Here is a 26843-nt window from a genome sequence, read left to right as displayed (position 1 = left end):
ATTGGGATTTTATAGATTTCTGCATATTTAGCTAGAGGCTGGCCCAAAGAGAACATGAACAGCCCTCCCCTCAATAAATGGATGTGGATGAAGTGTTGAATGAACATGCCAATATAATTTCTACCCAATGTCATTCCTCCTTAGAGTCATTATAACTAGATGAAACTGTCTTCATATTATTTAGAAGACATTTAAAATAATTTAATCACAAGCAAATGTCAGAGTATTTTTGCAATCAAAACTAGACCCTGCAAACTGTGTACCTTAAGCATCTTTAAGGACATTACAGAAAATCTCAAATCATAACATGCTTCCAAGGTATGAGTGTTATGTATTTTTAGCCCCATTTCACAGATGAGAAGCAGAATGGCAAGAACAAGAAATAAACTACCCAAGATCATAAAAACACTTTGACTAAAACTTTTGTCTAGCCAATATTTCTGATTCTGACATATGAGACAGAAGTGAGTGGCACATCTTTGGGTTTTTCTTCTGCCTTTCCTCACTTTGTGGGTGAGCCAGAGGCTGCAATTCAGCATTGTAAGTGTAGCCTGTTAGGACCTCTTTTCCAGACTAGTCTGATTTCAAAACCAAAGCATTGTATGGCAATGAACTCTACAATATTAACTCCACAAGATATTCATTGTGCTGAAAAATTATGTAATTTTGTTTTAACTCTTCTGTCTACTAACTTAATGTTTCTTCATTCTGTCATGAAAAACCATAAATAATCATTCTCTGTTCATGATTTTACATGCCTAAGACTTCACTTTGCCATGTCAATGTGTCAGGGTCTGTTTAATATTGAAAGCAATCCATACCTCTGTTTCTCTTTACAACACCCACCCCCTTCTTTTCGGCAGTCTTGTTTTTTAGTTGAGGATACTGGAATGAATTGGTAATTCAGTTTATGATTACGCTATGTCTATACATAATGCCATGATGGTGGTCTCCTTTACTCTCTGTTCCTTTTCTTAGCTGTTTTTTTCTTATCATTCTACTTTGCTTTTGACTGTCATTGAGTATTGGGGTAGTAATCCTTTCATAGGATTATGGGCAATGACAATTGAATATCTCTTCTGAATGATAACAGCTTGTTTAGTGACCAGCACTGTGTATTTCTAATGATGTGCATTACCATATATTTATCAACAGTAATGTTCATTTGCTCCTTATCCTGTAGTTGATCGGTACCCTGAAATCTGCCACAGCTCTTAGCAGTCAGTTTTCATCATTGTTATTTTGAAGAACTTTGTATCATCAGAACACTTAGTCACCTCATTATTCACTTACTTTTCTAGATCGTTTATGTTGAGCCGTAGATATCCCAGCAGAGCTCCCTGAGGGACTCCACTATTAAACCTCTACTTTTGTTGAAGCTGATCACTTAATCCTACTATTTAAGCTATTTATTAATTCATGAGAAGACCTCCCCTCTTGTCCCATGACAGCTGAATTTCCCATGAGTCAAGATTTTATCCTGGGCCATTTTGCTTTTTAATCTTTCACAGCTACTGTAGCAAAGCAATTTTGCACCTAATAACAAAAAATCTAGGTCTCTATTATAATATTCATGCAAAAATAAATTGGGACAAAAAAACTAAACAGACCCAAACAACCCAAAATCACAACTGCTAACACCCAAAATGCATTTATAATGAAAACTTTATAAGACTTAACATTTTAAATTATGTGGCAAAAGGTTCAAAATGAAGTTAAGTAAGTTGCCCACACCAGGAAGAGTTTTCTTGACTGTACTTCCTGGCTATTTCTGGCTTACTAATGGGACGTTTTTTGACAAATTAGTGATACAATAAAGTAAAACAGGAAGTTACCTGGCTGCACTATAAATGGTACTGAGTAGTTCCTTTTTGAAAACCCAATTTACTGTTCTTAAAAGCCAGATTGTAATAAGATAATTGATGCAATGCTGTAATATTATTTAGTCCCATTTGAGAGAGAAAATTTAATATTAAACTACTTTTGACTGGCAACATTGCCATTTATCTTCCTTGCAGGAGTCAGGTGAGAACAATAATGTGAGAAAAGCTCTCTGCATTCCATCTGTATTATCTGCCATCACACTTAAAACAAATTATGTGAGTAACCACAATAAGATTGTTTGCGTTCTCTCAGATTTTTGGATTTGAATACCCATGGTGGAGCTTCAATACACTGTTAGGATCTGAAAAGTTCTCTGGGTCTGACTTTATGGACGAGAGAGAAAAAACCCAAAAGCTTAGACATCCCAGGTGTCATCAATTCAATCATCAAAATTAGATGGCTGTTATGTAAATTATGCAAATATGTGACTCAACGTCTTCCTTCATATTTGAAAAATGAAATATTTAATGATGTTGACATTTTTAATTATCATCAGGCCTCTGAGTTAACTCCTAAGTGGGATCAATGTTATTACAGGATCTCTGTAGACCCTGGTGGACATCTCTGCATCATGCCAGACTTTATTGCAGTTATATGTGTTAGCTGTATTTGAAAAGCTTGGGAAAGCTGGGAAGACAGATAATAAGGATCTTTTAAAAAGTACAAAAAGATAAATTAACAGGTGCTGTGAAATTGGTCTGTTCTTTGACAGTGGTCAGAATCCGACCATATTATGATGAGTGCTTTTCCCATAACCCAAAGTTACTTAGGATGTAGGCTTCAAACAAATATTACCAAACTACACTATTATGATGGAAATATTATGAGAATAAAAATATCATGACTGTGAACTTTTTAATTTAAATATGTTTAATTTAATTTAATTTAAATATGTTTGTCTATCTCATATCACTAAACCATATTGTTCCTTAGATTGACTTAGCAGACAGAAAATAAGAGTCAAAAGATAGGCCGTTCCTAAAATTTAATTTTAGCTTAGTCATTGACATGCCTCACAAAAATTTCCTGACAGTTAAAAATCAGTTTTTTCATCATCAGGAGAAGGATGATGGTGCTTAACTAATTAAAAAAGCCAGTGATATTGTGCTGTTGTTTGTCCTATTTTGTAAGTAGATGTAATCATCTGTGTTGCACAGAAGTTTCTAAGAGGAATCTACCTATCTAAATAGAGATCTTAAACCCCTGAGAATTAATTAATTTATGTTTGCATAGTTCTTTGAAGCTGTGGAGCACTATATAAATGCTAAATATTATCTACTCTTAACCATTAACTATGACTTTTAGGAGGTACCACATATCATAGTGCATACTATCATTACAGCCCAAGCCCTTCTGTAAAAGTCATAAAATTATTAACTTCCCTGTTAATATTCTTTCTGTCCTCTTTAACCTTCATAATCTTTGTATAGCCTACTAGGAAGCAAAGCTGTCAGATACTTACTCATATAAATCCATTTAAGCCACTTTAATCTAAGGTTACTTTTACTGTATAGAAACCCTCCTTCTTACTTCAAAATAACAAAAAAAAAAAAAACCTAAAGATACAATAAAGGTGTCTGTCTATTAAAAACGTCCTCACTCTTCTTGTAACAACACTCCTCCGATCCCTTTCCTTCAGTACAAGGGCATATGACTCCCTGTGATGAATAGAGACTCAGACTCATGTTGTCTTATAGTGGCAGAGACACACTCTGCTGGCCTTTAGGGCTACAGCAGGTTGTCAGTGGAGCAAGTTCAAGAGATGGTAGCTTCCCCTGAGAATGTTCTTACTTTGGATTTTTCCTACGTATGCACCTAGGATCTGTTAGTGAAAACATTCCATGCTGACTTGAGTTTCAGATAGACAATACAAACCTCATCAGAGGGCTACCAATACTCGATTCACACAGCTGGCCTCTCTAAGCACTATGATTCCTGCATGCTGGCTGATGGTCTAGGGACACAGCATCCAGCAGTGACCTCCTGTGGATAACGTCAAGTCATAATTCATCTGGGACAGTGCCATGCTCTTGCACATTTTAGGGAGAATCAGCAGGGTGGAATTAGATTCTTAGGACTTGAAAGACCCATATTTTGATTTCTATATGTGCACTTTGCCTAGTTACTGCCTCCCTGTCTTTGATTCCTCAGCAGCAAGAAAAGGAATAACATTTGATATGTATAGTGTGTGTGTATATATGTAGGTGTATAATTTTACAGCTTCTTTTATTCAAACTACACATTTTTGCAGGAAAGCATACAGCAAAGTAAGGCTATTGGAATCTTTAGATTCTATTATATTAGTAGTGATAATAGATTTCACAAATTCTCCATTGAATTAAAAAATTGAGAACTTTATTATAATTCCCATATGTACTGAGCATGCAGAATTGATAGAAAGAACATTTGTAGTCCATTAATATAATAGACAATGAAAAAAAAAAATACCACAGTTTTATCCTATTTTTGAGAATCGGGTAACTTGCAATGCTCAGGTCACTATCCTCCAGACTGTGGGACTGTATCTAAACTGGCCACCTAGGCGTTTCTGAGCCTTTAGGTCTAGCTCCATACCTCAACTATATCCTGACTCCCTGAAGCGAGATCTAGGAATGTGCCAGCCCTTTCCTCTCTTGCTCCCTTTTCCTTCCTGAGAAGGAAGTTTGGATGTATAGTCTATACAGGCCTTGAAATCATAGTTCCAATAGTATCAATCTGGGTGTTTAGGAAGGAAGGGCATGCAACAACACACACCTATTACTAAGGATAGATTTAGACTTCAATGATGTTATTTGCTTAAAAACAAGAAATAAGAATGTTTGTCAACTGCACGTCAGTGACACAAAAGCCCAAGTTTTCCCGTAATAACATTGAAACAAGGGATATCTGCAAATGATCCTGTCACACAACCCAGAAAACTCAGGGTAGGGCTGAAAAATTGCAACATTTCCGAGGAAAGTAGAATGAAAAAGCCCTTTTTTTTTTTTCCAAAGGAAGGATGGCGCAATGAAGTGTATTTCCCTTTGTTGCAACTTGAGCAATTGCACTTTATCAGTGGTTACAAAGCAATTCACAGAATCTCTGCTGCTAATTGATAGTTGAAAAATCATGGCAGTCAGGTGAAGTCCCTGCGGACTGGAAGAAGGGAAACATCACACCCATTTTTAAAAAGGGTAGAAAGGAGGACCCTGGGAACTACCGACCTGTCAGCCTCACTTCCATGCCTGGCAAGATCATGGAACAGATCCTTCTGGATGCCATGCTTGGGCACATGAAGGACAGCGAGGTGATTCAGGACAGCCAACATGGAATCACCAGGGGCAGGTCCTGCCTGACTAACCTAGTGGCCTTCTATGATAAAGTGACTAGGTCAGTAGATAAGGGACAACTTATGGATGTGATCGATCTGGAATTCTGTGAGGCCTTTGACACAGTCCCCCACAATATCCTGCTCACCAAATTGGAGGGGTACAGATTTGATGGGTGGACTGTTCAGTGGATAAGGAACTGGCTGGATGGTCGCACCCAGAGAGTAGTACTCAATGGCTCGAAGTCCAGGTGGAGGGCAGTGACAAGTGGTGTCCCTCAGGGGTCTGTGCTGGGACCAATACTGTTTAACATTTTTATCAATGATATAGACAGAGGGATTGAGGGCACCGTCAGCAAGTTTGCAGACAACACCAAGCTGTGTGGTGTTGTCGATACACCTGAGGGACGGGATGTCATCCAGAAGGACCTGGACAGGCTGGAGAGGTGGGCCCAGGTGGACCTCATGAGGTTCAACAAGGGCAAGTGCAGGGTTCTGCACCTGGGCCGGAACAATCCTCAGTATCAGTACAGACTAGGGGATGAAGTATTAGAAAGCATCCCTGAGGAACAGGACTTGGGGATGCTGGTGGATGAGAAGCTGTACATGAGCAGGCAGTGTGCACTTGCAGCCCAGAAGGCCAATCGCATCCTGGGATGCATCAAAAGATGAATTGCTAGCAGGTCCAGAGAGGTGATTCTTCCACTTTACTCTGCTCTGGTGAGACCTCACCTGGAACACTGTGTGCAGGTCTGGAGCCCTCAATATAGGAAAGACATGGACCTGATGGAGCAGGTCCAGAGGAGGGCCACGAGGATGATCAGGGGCTTGGAGTACCTCTGCTACGAGGACAGGCTGAGGGAGCTGGGGTTGTTCAGCCTGAAGAAGAGGAGGCTCCGGGGAGACCTAATAGCAGCCTTCCAGTACCTGAAGGGAGCCTACAGGAAGGCTGGGGAGAGCCTGTTTACAAAGGCCTGTAATGATAGGACGAGGGGCAATGGCTTTAAACTGGAGGGGAGCAGATTTAGATCAGAGATTAGGAGAAAGTTCTTTACTATGAGGGTGGTGGAACACTGGAACAGGTTGCCCAGGGCGTTGGTTGAGGCCCCATCCCTGACGATATTCAAGATGAGGCTTGGTAAGGCCCTGGGCAACCTGGTCTAGTTGGGGGTGTCCCTGCTGACTGTGGGAAGGTTGGACTAGATGACCTTTGGAGGTCCCTTCTGGCCTGGACGATTCTGTGATTCTATGATTCTATAATTGTGGTATGAATTTTTTCACTCGGGTTTCTTCACTGGCAGATGAAATTGTTCTCTAGCAATTCTGCTTGTATATATCTAAGAAACTAAGGCAATTAGTCTTTTTCAACTAGTACTTCTCTCCCTTGGAGTCATCTTCTGACATATTGCAGGCCCAGATTTCTTGGTTCATCATTTCCTTCCTCAGATTGGAAAAAAATGTCAGGTTAAAGATTTACTTTATATAAGCCTAAAATACCAGTCTCTAGCATCCTGGCTATACAATGTGTTTCTAACACATCCTTTCAGAAATGCACTGAAGTGTAGTTTATTCTGGTGAAAACAGGTAATTTGACCATACGGTATGAAAGGTATCCTGAAAATTTTGATTGCTCCCCATTTTATTTGTCTTGGTGGAGCAGATTAGAGGCTTTATAGGTGGCAATCATTCTTCACATTAGCTGTCTAACAAGGAAGGAACGAAATCTGGTCTAGAAACTTGAAGGTCTGCTGCTGTAACTCAACTTTATTCTCTAACTATGAAGTTAAGGGGACTCCACTGAAATTCTGCAAAGCCAGGCAGTAGAGGAAGGACCTTCATGGGTCTTGTAATAATTCTCAGGGCAATTATTATCACTTACATTGTGTGACTCTACTGATGTTTTCAGAATTAGGATTTAGCTCAACAACAGAAATCTCTTGAATAATATCTATTTAGATAACTACTTTGTGATAATAGTAGTCATTGATGGTGCATGATAAGCACTGATTCAGACTGAAAAAAGGATCCATATTCTAAAACATATTGCCCTTAATTAAATGTAGGAAATATTTCTTTTTATACTAATATTTGCATTATTTACTAAATTTAGTTAATGAATGCATAAAAGAATATTAATGAAAAATAACTAGAAAAAATGTATTAATGTCTTTCTCTCTTTCACTATTAAAGGAGGGAGAGAAAGTGACAAATCAGTAATCAGCAAGTAGGTGTCTGTGTTTCTTCGCTGGTACTTGTCCTCATACAGTGATAACTAGATAAATTATCCAATTGTTCTTTCTTGAAAATGAATGAGAGACTTTTATATGGTTGGGATTTTCATCCTGGTGTTTTTTGGGTTTTTTCCCTAATCCTTATTTTTATGGCTTATTCAAAATAGTCCACAATCACATTTACCAAACCTGCTGCCACTTTATACAACTCTAGCTAATGATTCTAATGAAGCCTAATGGTAATCTCAATTATATCAATGTAACATAAAACCTGATCCATAGATGTCTTCTGTATTTAAATCCCTTTAATTTTTTTGTTACCTGTGGTTGTAAACTAAAGCCCTATCTACCTGTCTTGTTTTCCCAATATCAATGATCATAAATGCTTATACCTGAATGTTCCAGTTTTGAACTGCAGTTTTAACACAGCCTTTACGTGGTCTTTTTATGATTTTTTATTTCCTTTCTGTTTTGAAGCTAAATTGCACTGTTAAAAAAGTCATTCTGTTCAGAAAGAACAGTACTGAGTTGATATATCTGCATTCTTATAAAATTCATAGCTTATAAAATACCGGCCTTGTGATTACTAACTCCTTGAATAACCACATTCAAGTCCAAGGCATTGGAAGGAAACATGAATCATATATTTGACTACAGCATTTCAGTGAGTCAGTGAAAGGCTGACTGGTTTATGCCCCAAAGCCCATGGATTCAATACAGGTCTTTCATTTAAATGAGTTTTAGGTTAGATCTCCTGTAGCTGCTCAAACACTGAAAAATCAACAACATTCTTTAACTAGACTGAGTAGCCTGCTTAGGATGATGAAGTATTATATATTCTGTAACTAAATCTGTAAGAAATGCCTGGTTTTTGTTGCCTGTTTAAACAAAATCAAAGGTAACTTGAAAGAAGTGAAATGGGCAGAAAGCTGTCTGAGACTACCCAAACATGTTAACAGCAAAACTGAAGACATTAGTGTCACTTTTATCACTGAAGCAGAAATTACAGGTTTTAGGAAGAGATTTTTGATACTATATACCTCAAGAACATAAACCTTGTTGGTCAGAGTTATTTTTATGAAAGATGCACATCTATTTTGTTAATACATTCCATTTTGCTGCATTAAAGAAAAGCACTGGGTGGGGGGTGCAGGAAAGAAATCTTTCCAAAGACATCCCTTCCCTAACTCAGCTCCCTACTCCATGATTTGTCTGCGGGCTTTAACTGTTTTGTACATCTTTTTTTTTCCCAACATTTTCTTTCTCCGTATTCTTTATTAATGCCTCTGTCCATGATCGCATTTCTGTCTTGGGATCTGTACTATTTTCTGTGGTCTAAATGCTTACTTTGTTCATATTACTTGCTCTTCTAGAATTTTTCTAGGTCAGCAAACCTAGAAGAAATGATGCAACTTTGTCTTTGGGGAAAGCTTTGAGTTCTTAGAGTTGACCCTTTGATGAGAATATCAGAGACAGACCAAAGGAGTAAAGAAGATATTGTGGAACTGGCTTGCTTTGATGGTATAATATGAAAAAGAAAATAAAAGTTGAACTGAGCACAAAACACTTGCCAAAAAGCTTTGAATAATCCAAAACTTAGTTTCTTGGAACATTACTTAAGTCATCTACAGTATTTCCGTATAGCTTTCTAAAAATTTCCAGTGATTCTGGTTTTGCTGCTAATCTTCAATGAGGTAGTCTGGCATATTCCCCTGTGCTGCATACCATTGTCCCATAGGAAGTCAGGTGGATTTTAAGACTGTTGATGTTCCTTTTACCTTGTTAATTTTTAAGTCTATAAACAATATTTAATAAAATCTGGGGACAAAGCTACTTTAAAATCAAGTTTTTGACTGTTTTAGAAAGGCGGTGCCAAAGACAGCTACGCTTAATCATTCTTTTGCAACATTTCCCGTGAAAATCATGTCTCTGCAAGGCAGGAAAGCTGGGATAAATGTGCTGAGGATAAAAGTGAGAACTAAAGAATAATCTTTCAGGAAGAGAAACCTGTTTTCCTAACAGAGTTGCCATCCTCACCCAATTCCATTGAAAAGCAGCAGGCCCATCTTTCTCTCCTCAGACAGCCAGCAGTGAGGCTCCAGTTCAGTTTGCAAAGGCAGAATTGAAAGCGAACAATGGTCAGATCATTAAAGAAATGAACTCTACAGCACAGAAGTGAGACAATGAGGCCAGCTCTTTCACGGGAGTGGATTCCAGCATACGAAGACTGAAAAACAACCTCAGATCTCAACACGGCTAAGAGAGACCAGGGCTGGAACAAGCTCACTGCAAAAGCAAAGCACTTAGTAGCAAACGTGAAGGATCAAGAGAAAAGATGTTCAGATCAAATGTAGGCTGGAGCACAGGCAGCCAGAACTGACATGATTTCCCTATCAATGATGCTTGACTGACTAAGAAAAGAAGCATCTCCAAGCCCTGCGGAGAAAGAAAAGGAGCTCATAAAGTCCCGCAGCCAGAACTGCCAGCCAGATCAGGTGTATTATTAAATAAATTGTTGAGTTAGAGAAGGGAATGAGGAATAATATAAACATTTTAATACTTAATGGCAAAAAAGCACAGCTCAGTGTTTAAACTCATGGCATGAGAAGTGGGAAAACTTCTCAAGTTTAACTCCATCCTCTTTCACAAATTTCTTGTGTACCCTACTTTAATCCCCCTTGTTATCTAGGAAATGAGGACAGATAATAACTTGCTGCTTAGGAGTTAATATGTCCTTTAAGTGTAATAAGCTGCTCAGAAAATAGGACAGTGATAAAAATGATAAACTATGTTGCATGATTTTTTTGTTCTACAATATAAGGGACATTCAAATCCAAATTCTAAAAGGTGCACATCATGTTTTTTTTCCCTAAAAACAAGAGTGTATTTCTTGACCCCAGAGTTTAAAATTCTCCCTCCAGTGGATCTAGGATCAAGCACAGAAATCTTTATGGAATGAGCATCCAATAATGGGTGTATAAAAAGCCCAAAACATTATCCTGACTCATCTCTCAATATTTTTTCTCTTAAAGCTGTGAAAGGGAGACATACTTAAGACTGTGTGCTTTTTACATCCTGTGAATATTTTTCCAATTCAAGGATAGAAAATCTGCTTTTTAAGCTACTGTAGGGAAAATAATTTCCCTCCACAAGATGGCTCCTACAGTGAGAAACATCAGGCTCTGAAGATTTTATTTTTTGGTTCTGTGGAAAGTAATCCCGATTCATATGGTTTAATCTGTCTACTTTTAGCTCTTGAGGAGTTATGTTTATAATAATAATAAAAAAAAGATAAAATGCTGTTTTTTCATGCTGCAATTATTCTGTGATGAGGAAGGATAGATAACTTTGTTATAGTAATTACTCACAACATGGAGCAAAGTTCTTGATGCTTATTTTGATCATTTTTACCAACTGTGAGGTTTCTTCTAAAAAATATAATGCAAGTGGCCATTTCATGCCAGGGATGTTTAATGAGAACTTTCCACTGAAATCAATAAAGAACTATGACTAAAAATCAATGGTAACATATGATCCAAGTTATTTTACGCTGGAATATTCTATGGTAGTCTTTTGAAATACAATAGAATAAACCAATTCTAGGTTTATTGGTTTATTAGGTATTAGCTTCACAGAAACACCATATGTATGGTTTATCAGTGACAGAGTTTCAGGGGTCTTACCAGATTAAAGGGAAAAGAAAAATCTAAGAAAATATATAAAACCAGATCTGTAGAATTAAATACATTTCTGAACGTAAGAGTGCACCCCTTGTTCCTGATGCTTCAAAATAGTTATGTGCATCCTCAAATTAAAACATTACCTACAAGCATGAAGCTGTGAAAGAAGACTGAGCCATGCTATCTTGTCTTGTTTTGCTAATGGTTAAGAGCATACACAAAGGAGACGGCAATATAACTTGACCATATAGGTGAGCCCTAACATTTTGGGTTTGAGTCTTGAGTAGCACAAACACATATGACAGAGTTTTGTGTACTTGTGGCTGATAAGGTTTTTGCATACCAACAGTACCTTGAGTTTTCTATCATTGATAGGACTGTATATAGAAGATACACTTGCAATTGTGTGCATATCTGTACTAAAAGAGAGTGAGAGACTGAGAATGAAATGTTTTCTTTGCTGACTTTTTCAAGTCTACAGACTTAAGAAATATTTGAAAAGGTGAGACTGGATGTTGAATAAATTACACCTTTCATATTAAGCTATGTAAAGGCTTATTATTGACAACAACATTAGGTATTAGGAAAGAGGTTTTCTTCTGTGACACTCCTTGAACAAAATCTTGCCAAAAGTTTATTTTATTACTTGTTCCATAGAAGTAACATTTCTGATAATTGTAGTCTGCTTTAGGAGACTTTTTGAGCCCATTTCTTTGTACTATACAGCCTCAGCTTTTAGGATACCAAAAAAGCCTATATGTTTGTGACACATAAAAGGAAGGGAAACAACAGAATATGTCTTTTTCCACTACATCCAGCCCCCCAACAATTATATATCACTCCACTTTATTAGTTGTTGATGCTTTTTTCAGTTAAGTAATTTCTAGCTTCTAGCTTTCCCCTACTTTGTGGGAAACACAAGAGTTTCAAATGGGGACCGATGCTAGCCAGGAAAGAAAGAAAAAGGGAAAGGCAGGTGATAGATGATCTCTCTGCCAGTGTCCAGACTGAGATGAAATGCAGCATTTGTCATTCATATAAAATTTAAAAAAAAATGTTGATGATTTTTTACAAGCCTTCCCAACACCTACATTTTCCAGTAAAACTGATGCCATTGTCAGATTCATTGTTTGGACCACTGGATATTTGTTCAGCCATAAAAATCTGAAGTAAAAGATTGTAGGTTCAATGAAATGATATTTTCCAATTAAACTGCAGTTTCCTGGAAGTTCCCCAAACTCTGTTAAACACTATGGTTATACATCCTATGCTAACTAGAGATTTGCATCCTTCTTTGCATGATACATTTTTGAATACATAAGACTTGGAGGAACAAAGCTTTGCAAGGTGAACATTGCAAAGTGCCTAGTGCCTTTTCGTTCTCCCACTGACTTTCTTGCAGGCATGGATAATAGGGACATTAGTTATTAACGTGACATTGGGTCTTTCTCTATTTCTCTATCATTTTAAACAGGTTAATTAAAGCACATTTACATGCCAGCTAAACAGAAGGTAACTTGACTCAAAGGAGGGTTATATTCTGAGTTGAAAGTACTAGGGAATAATGAGAGGGAAAAGGTAAGGCAAGGGGCAGCTGGGGAGGCGGGAAAGAGACAATGGACCAAGTTCAAACAGTTCAAACATACAACTATTATGCCATAAGGCACCATTTTATATTTAACAGTTTTAGAGGGTAGAAATATTTTTTCCCTGAATCTATGATACCTGTTTTTTTAAAAACACATAAACAGAAAAATTAATTCCTGGAAAGATAAAAAAATATTTTTTAAAATTTTGGAAAACAGTTTCATAAGATATAGAAACTAAAATAAATTGTAATTTATTCAACATCCAGTCCCACCTTTTCAAATATTTCTTAAGTCTGTAGACTTGAAAAAGTCAGCAATGTAAAGAAATTAAATGAATATTGAGAAATTTGTACCCATAAAATAAGTCTTTAAATCTTACTGAAGTTAATGATAAAAGGCAACAATTGATGAGCATTTGGGTGTAAAAATTATTCAGAACGAGAGTGCCCCTGCATATGAGTAAAACAAAACCTACATGACCTTACAATTTAAGAAAAAAGAAAAAGAAAAAGAAAAAGAAAAAGAAAAAGAAAAAGAAAAAGAAAAAGAAAAAGAAAAAGAAAAAGAAAAAGCAAAGCAAAGAGAAAAGAAAAGAAATTTAAAAATAATAGTAATAAAAAAACCTGCTGCTTGTATACGACCCCAAATAAAGAACAAGAATCATAACAGCAGAGAGAACTACATCCAAAACATTAATTGCACTTTGTATATTCTGTATCGACACTGCCTTGGACACCTCAGGCTTCATTGCACTCAGACTCCAGGGAAAAGAAGTTCCCATGTATTCTAGAAAGCACTTGAGGAAAAAACACAGAGCTGTTCCAAGGGTAAAGGCTGGGATTTAAAAAAAATCTGAGAGATCAGTTTCCCAATAATTTGTAGGCTTTGCTGGGAAATATTTATCTGAGGCCTTCAGACTCCTGTCCCTAACCCTCATAAAAAATTTCATATTTACTAATATGCTGTAGGAAGAATTTACTGAATTGTAGTTTCATATATTTCTAAATGAAACAGTACATCTCCTTAAGCCTTTCATGCAACTCCATATTTGTGAATGTTAATGACAGTTTTGTTCACTCAACTAGGCTTATAGCTGTCCTACTAATATTTTTAAAGGTGGATTAACATCTGTATGAGATGCGGGAAATAAGAAATATATGAAGTTCTGTTGAGTTAGTGAGCTACACAAAGTAACAGGATATGTCAGCAGTATCCATTGCAAATTGAATTCATTAATTAATTGAGATAAATCTCTGTCTGTACGAACAGGTTCTGATGATGTCCTAAGAACAGTAAACTGTTGGAGAGATTTAAAGATCCTTTATCTGTGTCAGTGGTCCATTGAGACAAATAACAGACTGTGATAAAGGAAAAGTATTTTCTCTCAATTTATGCTCAATTAGATTAAGTTGAAATATATAGGAAGTATAAAATAATTTACTCTGTATTCTCCAGAGATCAATTAACTAGAAATCTTGAAAACTTTTATTAAAAAAGGTTGTAACAAAGGTGTCCTGACACACCACTCTTTGTTTTTCTTGTAAATCCTCTGCACCAAAGATTTAATGTTTACCTCCATAAAGCCTGTATGACTTCAATGATCTTTCTCATCACACACAATGCCACTGCATCCTACTTTATTGTAACTAAGGTTATTGGCAGGGCTTCAGGCTACAAAATCAACTTACAAAGACTCAGACATCCTTCCCCTCCCTGCCATGTGTAGCTATATTTATACAGCTATACATATATATTTATGTGTATTAACATTTATATTTTCATAATATATATTATATTTAATATAATATATATTAATATATTATATATATTCTTTTATATATTTTATTATATTAACATTTATATATTTTTGTCATACACACATACACACAAATGAACTCTCCCTAGCTCATGCGTGCCTCCCATAGCACACATTTCATAGCTGTATTACATTCCTGTAGTATTAACCCTGAGAGTTTTTTCTCAGCCTCCAAAAATTGACTCCAGGACTTTCTCAGCCAGAGTCATTTTGTTTTAAGTATCCTGATTGGATTTTTCTTCCTTTCATTTGTTCCAACACCCTCTGAAGTCTTGTAAGTGCTCAACATTCAAAACATCACACACTAAAGCATATTATCTTCACATATCATGTGAAAAACTGCTACCTAGTTTAACTTTTGCTGGTTCATGCAAGGATATTAAGGTGGTTATACAGTGGTTCTTCAAAGGTAACGTTTTGAATCAAGCCCTGGGCTTGAACACATCTTCCAAAAGCCAAATGGGATTGCTATGCTTGAAGTAGAAAACACTGCATTTCTCTTTTGTTACATTTTGATGCTGCTTTTTCAGTTTTGGGTGTAGAAAGTATGTTTATCTTACTCAGAAGTGCCATATAACTGAGTACTACGTTGTCATGGTTTTGGCTTTAAAAAGCAGTTTGCACTCCCATCATCTTCCAAATTGACCAAAAGACTTCCACTAGGAGTTGTATGTGATTCATTTCTATCTGTATCTGAACTTAACAAATTAAAAATATAAATCCTCTACTTGGAATATATTGTTGTAAAAAGGAGCTGAGATTACACTGACAATGTATTTTTTTGTTCAAAAGCATAAATCAAACCAGCTACTCAGCACTAGTAATTTCAGAAATTGATGCAATGTCATCTCCAAGGAAATAGATTTTATGGCAGGTTCTCTGACACATGTAAATATTATCTACACACAGGCATTACCTACTTAGTATTAGATATCTAGGAAGTCCACAAGAGGTTGGCAAATATGCACACTGGACCTACGAGGACCCATCAGGAGAGGAAGCCTGAGGCTAGATGGTATACCATCCCAATGATGTTAAATCCGTATGTTTAGGCAAGTAGGGATATGCAGACACCACCAGGAGATCACACTAAAACACATTTTTCAAGGCAGTCCTTTAAGGAAAGACTTTAAGGGATTTCTGTCCTAGGGGACTGTGGCGGTAGACAGTACCATCAAGTCCAAAAAGTGATTAGAACATTAAAAAGTATTATTCCCATAAATGGATACTATCAGAAATGTGAAGGCATGTGCCCTCTAACTTCCACAGAAATTGTTCAGGCTCCCTAATACTCCCTAATACTCATTTACTTTCTCCTTTGTTAGGGAGTGAGTATTGGATTAAGTGGACTGCTGGTCTGACCAAGTAAGAAATTTCTTATGTTCTTATATCCATAACTGAATCCTACTTTATAATGTAGAAGAGGAAGAGAGAACTCTTTGCATAACCAGAACATTATTTAAACATTATTTTACTTTTAGTAACTTTGATCCACAATTTATTTAAGAACTAGATTTCCCCCTTTGTTTTTTCTCATGCTAAAACTCTTTTGTCTGTGGGCTCTCTGGGCCATTCCATATAATCCTCCTTTTTAAAACAGATTACCTGTTTTTACCAGAAAGAATTCCCTTCTGTTAATAAAGCTTCTCCCTGTACAGTTAACTCACTTATGATGTGGACAAATTATTGGCATTTAACTGAAAAATCCCTTTAATAAAACCATATTCATTCAGTGATGTTCAGTGATTAAGTTAACCAAATGCTTCCAATTAATTTTCCCCTTAATTTGCAATGAACTTCTATAAAGAGCTATGCATTTAGACAGAAGAAAAATTTCCCATTTTCCCTCAATATGAAGGAGAAAAGCGATAAAAATATATGACCAAATTCATGCTAACTTTAGCATAGCTATACAAGTTTGTGTTGGCCGAGCCATAGCTCTTATAAAAAAGAATTTCTGAGAATCACTAGTCAGTGGCATAATTGACTTTTTGTGGCTTCAAAAGGCCATGAACACAGCTAATAGTTTTTGGCAGTTCCAAAGGCATTAATCACGATCAATGTGCAATATTAAATAAGGCTCCTTCAAAATGAATATAAATTAAGACTGTAATTCCATCTCAGCCTTCTGGTGACATGAGGAAACCACTCGAGTTTCACTCTCATGGTTTATGATGTCCCCGGAAGCCTTTGATGGAATTATAGCCTTATTAAGTACAGTTGGGGTACATTATTCCTTAAATTATTGCAACTACAAGTCATTATTCCCTCTAGAAATTAGAACTTGCTGTACTTTCATCAACCATGTAATCTTGAAGTAAGTTGGGGGGAATTTCATCGTGGGAGGGTATCTGCTTTTTAATGTCTGTTACTACTATACATGTACAGCTTGGTAAAGTTGTTAAAGTCTAATATTAATAAATCTCACCCTTTTTGTTTTGTTTTAAGGAACATTATTCACAACAATACAATTGAGTCATGACTGATGTTTAAATAGCATTTTATAGGAGATTTCAAATAAATTTTTTTAACCTTTTTTAATATAAGATCATTCAACCACCAATGAAATAAAATATAATTTAAAAAGACAGATGAAGATGGGGGTATACAGATATGCTTTCACAGATTTGACAGAGTTGGAAGGGACCTCTAGAGATCATCTAGTTCAACTCCCCTGCTAAGCAGGATTGCCTAGAGCACATCACTCAGGACTGCATCAAGGCGGGTCTTGAAAATCTCCGGAGAAGGGGACTCCACAACCTCTCTCAGCAGCCTGTTCCAGGGCTCTGTCACCCTCACTGTAAAGAAGTTCTTCCTCATTTTTGAGCAGAACCTCCTATGCTCCAGCTTATGCCCGTTGCCCCTTGTCCTATCACTGGAAAAGAGTCTGGCTCCATCATCCTTCAACTCACCCTTTAGGAACTTGTAAATATAGATGAGGTTCCCCTCAGTCTTCTCTTCTTGAGGCTAAAGAGCCCCCGCTCTTTGAGCCTTTCCTCAGAAGGGAGATGCTCCAGTCCCTTAATCATCTTAGTTGCCCTACGTTGGACTCTCTCCAGTATTTCCCTGTCCCTCTTGAACTGGGGAGCCCAGAACTGGATGCAGTATTCCATGCTTTTTGGGAGGCATGCTATAAGTATTAATAATATTTCCGTAAAGACACATGCAACCATATCCCCAGTAAGAAAAAAATGATATGTAAACTTTAATTCCTCAGAATAGTTCAAGCTTTTATCTGAATTTCATGAGAGCATGTTGAGCACTTCCTGGTTCCCAGTCTGTAGCACGGGTAAGAGCAGTGGTTCTGAGGAAGAGCAAGATATTGGCTAGACTGACTACTTTGGAGGTTTCTTACAGTACTACCTGCAGACCATGACCCACAAAATGAGTGTACCCCATGGGAGCTGGGAATGTTGAAGAGAGAGTAGCTGGTCTGAGATGTTCTTGCTGGCTCAGGAGGATGGACAGATCTCTCAGCCAGTATTGTTTGTACCAAATCCTATTTAGTTATAAGATCAAAATAAATTTTGATATTTCTATCAATAACAGGAGTGCTGTATGTTTTGCAAGTTAAATATTTTTATTATGGGCAGCAACGACTTGGCATAAGATATATACAAGCTCTGCAACATTTCTTAGTTAAAAGGAATGAAACTGTCTGGAAAGACTGTATGGTATTTATAAAACACTCTTCTAAGATGAGAATTTTTCTCCTGTAATAATAGTTTAAATCATCACAGCTTTACCAGTTTAGTTAGCTTTGTCTATTAGCTTCTTTCAACAGTTTTCACACTGCCTAGGCTTTTAAACAGTGGTAAGTATTATTCAATGACACATACTGAAAAGAAAACATGTTAAAGAAAACCTTTAAGTGTAGCACAGATGTCATTAAGCCTGAAGGAGTTCAGGGCTTGTATTTACTTTTTTTTTAAATCTTTTTAATTCTTTTATATGGTATTTCGAGGGCTCTATCAAGTAAGAAGATTTCTGCACCCTGTTCTCCCACAACTTTTCATATTGTAAAAAATATCTAGTTATAACTGAGAAACAAGAAAACATGTCATCACATTGCTCAATCCTATAAAATTTTGTCGGCTTCTGGCAGTCTCCCTTTTGAGTGAGTCAAAGAAAGAAGAATCCTTGGTTACTCAGTGAAGTTATATAAGACATTTATTTCCATCTGCAACAATGGGTTAGAAAGTATGGCCTTGTACTAAAGAAAAAAATTGAAAGACATAATTACATTTTAAGATGTTATATTATTCATATTTTTGGAGGCATATTTTTATGAGTGTAGCAGTCCTCATACGTGCTTGTGAGTACTTTTGTCTTGAAAAGATATGTTCAGATCTTTTAGTAACCAGTGTTAATATTTCAAATGACTTTGGTAATTAATATCATATTTACAAAATTAAGAGATTAACACAAGTCTCTGCAGGATTGCAGTGTGTCCTGAGTTGAGCGACACAGGACTAACTTATCTTCTAATGCTTGGGAAAACTGCACTTTTAGAACACTCTAGTGTCTGAATTCATGAATATATTTACTTTATAGCCAGCTACGGTGTGTGGGTTTCAAGGTCTCAGTGTTTTTGAGCCTTGCCACATTCAGGGATGAGGAGGAGCAAGACCCTGGCATTTGACCTAGGCTGGCCAACAGGATTATTTCATACCATGAACGTCACATTAACATAAATTAGAAAGTTTGGTGCATAGTTTTCTCTCTCCCTTAATGGCGGTGGTCTAGAGAACTTCTTGCCCTGGTGCCAGACCCCTGAGCCCTTCCCTTCCTCCCGAAGCCATAGCGCTCACAGTGCCTGACATTTGCTGTCCACTGCTGTGTGTGCACAGCTTCCTACTGATAGAATTGGCTGAGTATAATCCTTGTATATCTTATATTAGTATCGGGATTAATACTGGTTCTTTAGTATTATTGTTAATTATTTGATCTGATTCTATTAAATCTGTTTATATTTTAACCCTCGTGTATCTTTGTTTTCCCCGATTCCTCTTTCCGGGTAGGGAGGAGTAATTGGGTGACTTGTCTAAATTACAACAAGTTGTTATGGGTTTTCTCAAGCCATAACACAGTGAAAGTGACAATGTTTATCAAAGATGAGATCTGAAAAATAAAGCATGTTGGTTTAGCTTAGCTCAATTTATTATTTAAAATTCAAGCACTAACAAATAATGTACCCTTTGTGTAGGTTTGATTTCATTGGATTTGATTTATTTTTATTGAAAGACAGTTTAGTTCTTGCAATCAGAGGAAAATTCTAGCTTGAGATGGTGTGAAAAATAAAAGAAATATTTATAGTCAAAAGTAATAAACTCCTCGTATACTGAAATATAATTTATTTTATAAATATTTTAAAGAGTTGTCATTTGGGGTTGTGAATTTCTGAGAACTAATAATTTTTTTCATTCACATTGAGGACTTGCTTTTAAATAAATGATGGCATGAAATTTTATAAAGCAATACATACAAATGGCCTGCTTTTTAAAATCCAGATGTTTACAGACCGGGAGTGGTTGGCTCAATAAAAATGATGTGTCATGGTTAGTATTAGAATCATACTGAAAGAGACATAACTACAAAACAGAAATTATTACATCACTGTGGTGATGTAATAGTTCATCTTTTCCTATTAAGACAAGACAAACGTGATGAACAGAATTTTTCTAATTTGTACAACTTAAAAATATTTTACATCTGAACAATCAAGAAGTACTGGGTTAATGCAATAACTGTAGCTAATGTGTAAAGTCCTAAGAAAGTAATGATCCATATTAAATTCCATGTGCCAGTTATAAATAGCAACAACAGAGTAAGTAGACATGTTTTATCGGTTGCATTTTTCTATCTAATAATGCATTGTTTAGTATTATGAATGCACATAAATTTGCCTTTCAAGAGTTATACATTTTAGATTTAAAGCCCGCTACAAAAACACACTGAGAGTCACAGGGAAAGATGATGGATAACCGGAAGTATTTAAAAGGAACTTTTCTATTTACAGTAGTCTTTTTTTTTTTTAAAATGCAATTACTGTGTTAAAGAATTAAGCATCCAACTGACATCAGATGTTCAAAATGCATCTTAAATAACAATATACAAGTCAATTATAATTGGACAAGCAAGAAACATCCTGAAAGTGACACTCACAGGAGTGGTATGTTGATAGCTGCCATGGATAACATTTTCAGGACAGTTTATTAGTACTGTATGTTTTTCACACCTTTACTTGTCTGCTTAAGTTCAGCCTCCCTGAAATTCCATTAAAGTAACTCACAGAGTTGAGTAAAAATTTATGTGTCTCTTTTAAAAAAAATTAATTATGACTTCACCTTTCCAAGCTAAGGGAAATAAATGATGTTTAAAAAAAAAGAAAGAAAGAAAGAAAAGAAGTGATAAACCAGCAAAAGAGAGGGACTTTTTCTGGAAAAGCTAAGGTCACCATGACATGGATATTACCAGAGATGTCAAGGACCTAAGTCTAAGACATTTTTTCTGTGACTCAGCACAAGAACTGAAACTTTGTCTTCTGATCTCAAATATGTGACCAGGCTATGATGCAATTTGCTTTTCAAACGCTTTCTCTTACACTCATTCAATGGCCAGTCTGGTCACACAACATCCTCCCTTGTACTTTGAAAACATTTAATTAAAGTTGACTTCTGCACATGCCTGACTCTGAGCATTGAAGTTTTTTGTAAGATCCATACTCAGAGAGGTATTTGCTTTGGTTGTTGAGGAGTTATAGTAAGGCACCAATTTACTTTTATTGGAGTATGGCAGAATTTATGAGATTATTGCTAAGTAACTTCTTTAGGGAAGGGATTTAAAGGATGGATGGATGAGTTCCAGTAACAGCAGTCCCACAGGGCTGCCTTGCCAACTTTCTCTGTTATCTAAATGTTCAGCTTTCACTAAAACCTAGCTCACCTTTTAATTCTGAAAGGAAAGTAACCTCTATCACACAGCAATCTGCTTTTTCCAGGCACTGACCTAAAAGCGGTGCTGATGACGTTCTTCTTGTCCATGTTCTTTCAGGCTCTTAGGTTCCTTTTGTGCCATTAATGAAGAGATTTGATAGTTTTTAAGTTCTGAGACTGCAGAGGAAGATGTCACTTGGCTTTACATTCCTGGAGTGTTATAGGATTCCTAAGGAGCTGCAGCTTTCCAGGAATACTTATTGTAGTATTCATACTTTTACAGAGAGAAATTATGGCTGTTCAATTTCCAAGTGCTCCTTTCATCATTAAATTTTCATCACAGCCCAGGACTCTTCAACTGTGCTCATATTGTAAAGTAAACACACAGAAAAATCCCATCTCTGAGTTCAACACCGTGGTTTGCTTGCTTGTGTGGGTAATGCATTGCAAGGTTTACCTCATTGCTTTGCACTAAGGTATAAATACGAAAACATGGTATTTAAACATTGCAGTACTGATGTGCAGGGTATGACTTTAACATCTTGCATGTTACAAAAGTGAATTTGAAACATTTGGTGAATCTCAGGCATATTGATAGAATTATGCATTTTATTTCTTTTCTAATTTAGCATATGGTTGCATTCTGACCACTGTTAGTAGTCTTCACTTTTTTCACTAAATGGAAATAAATGAAAAATAAATCAGGAATCGCAAACAGAGCTGAAATTGCTTATTGACGAATGAAAAAACATATTTCACAGTAGTGAGATTTTAAAAGCTTCTCAGACCATCTCCTGGGTTTGGCCCAGCTGTGCAGTGGGCCCCAGCTGAAGAGGAGCTCTACAGAAACCTGCCTCATGTCCAGTGTGACCAGGAGGGTACACAGCTGGACACAGTCATCTTCTTTGAAACAAGGAATGACAGAGGCTGATTTCTCTGAAAATTTGCTTCAAATATTTTCAGTCTGAGTACCTATAGACATTCTTAAAAATGTGTGCTAATGGTTAGACTACTGTATACTTAATATATATAGCTCCAGTGGGCCCTACTGTATGATTTTTTATATGTAATATGCATGCATACAAGCAAATACAGAAGAATCACTTAAGCAGTTTTAATTTTGTCTTCCATTGCCAAAGCTGATCTACCTCCATGGCTGAATAAATTATCTATTCAATAGGTTGCACTAAACTTATGTGATAAATTACTGCTGAGCCCTTTCTTCCCTTATTGAGCTAGAACTTCTACATTAGGAAGGGAAAAAAATTGATCTCGGCATTCCACTCAGTATATTTTAGAAAAGGTTTGAGATATGGTGATTCTACCGCTCTACTCTGTGCTCGTGAGACCCCATCTGGAGTACTGTGTCCAGCTTTAGAGTCCTCAACACAGGAAGGACATGGACTTGTTGGAACGGGTCCAGCGGATGTCCACAAAGATGATCAGAAGGATGGAACACCTCTCCTCTGAAGACAGGCTGAGAGAGCTGGGGTTGTTCAGCCTGGAGAAGAGAAGGCTCAAAGGAGACCTAATAGCAGCCTACCAATATCTGAAGGGGACTAACAGGAAAGATGGGGAGGGACTGTTTGTCAGGAAATGTAGAGACAGGAGAAGGGGTAACGGTTTTAAATTGGAAGAGGAGAGATTTAGATTAAAGACCAGAAAGAAATTATTTACTGTGAGGGTGGTGAGACACTGGAAGAGGTTGTCCAGGGAAGTTGTGGATGCCCCATGCCTGTTCTGGACAGGCTGGATGGGGCTTTGAGAAACCTGGTCTAGTGGGAGGTGTCCCTGCCCATGGCAATGGGGTTGGAACTAGATGATCTTTAAGGTCCCTTCTAACTCTAACCATTCTATGATTCTATGATTTTATGGGATTAAAATATAAAGAAGAGTGAATTTTACCTAGTGAGAATGATGATAATAGCTCCAAAAAAGCACAGCCATTGCATGATATAACGTCATGTTATGTATCTCATGTTTTGAACATATAAAGTTCTATTTTATGGATTCTATCAGCAGGGGATCTAACATTAAGCAATATTTTTTAATGGAGTTGCTGTTATGCTGCTCTAATGGCAAGATTATAAAATTGTAATTGGTGTAACCCTACCTCTATTATACAAAATTACAAAACTGCCATTTACTTCAATGGTAACAATACTAAGTATGCTGTCATAATTAACCTTCTCCATCCCTCTTTCATACTTGTTCCTCTCAAATAACTACAGAACACTTTACAGTTTGTACCAGACATTAGGGACAGATTAAACAAAATAAAAGAAGCAGACCTAGTTGCCATCAGTTAACAGAGCAACTCTAAAATAGGTGCCTTCTTTTTCTTTATTTGGATCTCTCTTATGATTTGATCCATACCTTTAAATGGCCAAAGTACGGTAGGATCATAGGATATAGGAAGTAAAATATCCTTCTGGGGTGGAATAGCTAAAGACATATTAAGGAAAAGCGTACATGTAAATCCATGTGCATTTTCTCCTTTGACAAAGTTCAATTTAAATGAGTAAACTGAAGAGTGGCCAAAGCAATGACCTCTTAAACTTAGTCACTTGAGAAACTATGAGGTCAAATCATACACTGACAAGAAAATCAAGCATGGCTTTCACCTGAGTATCAGAATGCTCATCTGCAAGGGGATCGAGTCTCAAGGCAATGAATATTTATGTGTTTTGTACAATTATTGTTGAATATAGAACATGAACATTCATTAGTGTAGGAACTGGACCCCCACTTTCCCTCATCCTAGGCAAGTGTTCAAATCATTAGACTCCAAGGTCATATCCAATCCTTAGTATAAGCAATGAATATTTCACTCTGCCACACAAAGTGTAACAACTTCAGCAACAGGGAAAATGGGGTCTGCACTACTTGGAAAAAAAAATCCTGTAAATTCACACATTTATTGGTTGGGGTTTTTTTTCAGGTTTTTCTTTTCCAAAAAATATTTGGTCTCATGTTTATGCTTATAATTTGAATATTGTAAAATGTGTTTTTAAATTGCATAAAGCTTTTATATTTTGCTTAGCTAATAAATGTCATTATTATTTAAATAAAAAATATGTCAACCATATATATTAACTCTTTATATTATATATATATGTATAAAGTTTGACAACAAATTTATATATATATGTACAGTATATAGTTTCAGCAACATGCCTACATTATTACTATGAATTCATTAAAAAATAAATCAGTTCCCTCAGCAGCTGCATTCTTTCCAAACAAACCATGCAGGTACAAATACACCCGATTATGAGCCCAGTAAAATTGTGCATTGATTGAATTAACGTTCTTCTTGCCTTAATTCGTAATCTTATAGTCACAAAAGTTAGTTGTGACTTTCTGCAGATCACCAATATTTTGCAACTTTGGCTGAGTTATTCCTCTGAAATACTTTATTTCTGTATTTCAAGATGTGAACTTCGGGTTACTTCATGTACTATATTCCAGATTTTGAGGGATTTGATGAGTATTTCAGTCTTAGTATAACTACAAGAAAAAACAATCATGCAATATATTCCTTCTACTTTAGCAACTATGGATTAAATTATGGAAATATAGACTAGATTTCTCTTTTAATGTTGTCTTTTCCTTTTACAAACAGTTTAGGGATACTTATTTGTTATTGCTTCTTCTTAACATCAAATGTCCAAAGACCTGCGAAACATTTTAGCGATACTTATGAAGTTACCACCAAAAGTACATTTATGAAAATATACACATGGCTCCATTTGTGTATGTTTGTATCAATGCCTATACTTAGAGATTCATTTAAAGCTGAATAAAATTAGTGATTAGTGTTTTCATTTTCCCATCTGCACTCATAAACCTTCATATTAATGCTGTTTCTGAGTCACAGCTTGATAAAAGTTACATAGAAATGAAACATTTGAGATATAATAATAATTTGAGAAACCTCTAACCATGGTTCCTTTTCTAGTTCAAAAACAGTCTAGATAACTTAAAATGCAAAATGTACATGCACCTCCTCTTTTGCTCCTATGTGAAATAAAGGGAACATTTTTTGTTTCATTATTTTTAACCTAGAAAATACCAAGGAGTACCGGAAATTTTGTCAGTGTCTTTCATTAAAACAATCTCCCTTCTATTTTATAACCCAAAGGTTTGCTTTTCAGATCTAGCACCTAATATAATTTATTTCAAAACTGATGAGCATTGTCCAATTACCTATTCTTCCACTTGAATGGTAATTGAGTTCTGCTTAAGGACTCTTATGCATTGTTTGAATAAGCCTGATGGTGCTCTGCAACATTTCTCAAGGACAGTAACAAGATAGTGTGCTTGTGAGACTGCTCCACAAGTACAAAGAGAATTATGAACCATATTTTATCCAAGTGCCACGGACAGCTGGAGGGTAAGGATCTGTTTCTCCTTACACCTGTTTTACACCAGTGAGGGTGCTTGTTATATAGCTTATTGTACATCAAAACAGAATCAGGACTTTGTACTTGAGAGAGCGAACTCTTATGAGATTTACAGGTGAAATCAAATCCCTCCACACAAACCCCACAGAAAGGTGAGCTAAAGAACACAGTATCGTTCTTAATGACACTACATTGCTCACACCTATTTTTTTCTTTTCCAGTTGTCCTATGTAAACTAACGGTTCTGGATTTTCTTCTTGCCTCACAATAGTTACACTGAAAGCTGCAGGATTAAACTGCACACCGGAAACAAACCTTGTGCGTTGTCTCAGAAAGGGTTATTAACACAGTTAATAACAAGGGTCATTAGGAGTTATTAATATGTAATGAAATTTTTCAGATGCCATTTCTCATGGAAATTGAACACGACTTTACTTCATGTGTGGATCTAAAATCATAGTGCTAAAGCTGTTTGGTTTTCCACTGGTCTTTTGACACTAGACATGATGTCCAACAGCATATGGGCTGTCAGTCACTCTTATATAGAAATTGTCAGCTTTCTTCCACAGTGAGATCAGTGACCTTTCACAGCATGAAGGGGGCTGACATGACAACACACCTTCTATAATTTCTCACAATATATACTTTTCTGCCGCTACAGATGTATTGACCTTCTAATCACATAGACATGAGACTGCTGGGAGAGTAACTGCTCACTATTTTTGATTCCCATTGTTTTTTTTGTTAAAAAAAATCCTTTTTAAATTTTACATATGTGTACATATATCCTCCAATTATTTGATGGCTGGCTGTACATTTATTTCTTGTAACAAACATATGATAAGGATCTATATTAATATCAATTAATAATTAATAATTTAACTTTGCATGTGTGTTGCACAATTCTTACTTGCCCTAGTTTACAACAGATTTTTTTGTGATGTGAAATGACTTAGGTTCAAATTCTCAAAATAGATTATACAACTCCAATCTGA

Source organism: Calidris pugnax, unplaced genomic scaffold (genome assembly GCF_001431845.1).
Source record: "Calidris pugnax isolate Ruff unplaced genomic scaffold, ASM143184v1 scaffold95, whole genome shotgun sequence".
Classification (NCBI taxonomy): domain Eukaryota; kingdom Metazoa; phylum Chordata; class Aves; order Charadriiformes; family Scolopacidae; genus Calidris; species Calidris pugnax.
The sequence above is the reverse complement of the archived record's forward strand: the minus strand, read 5'-3'. Positions refer to the sequence as shown.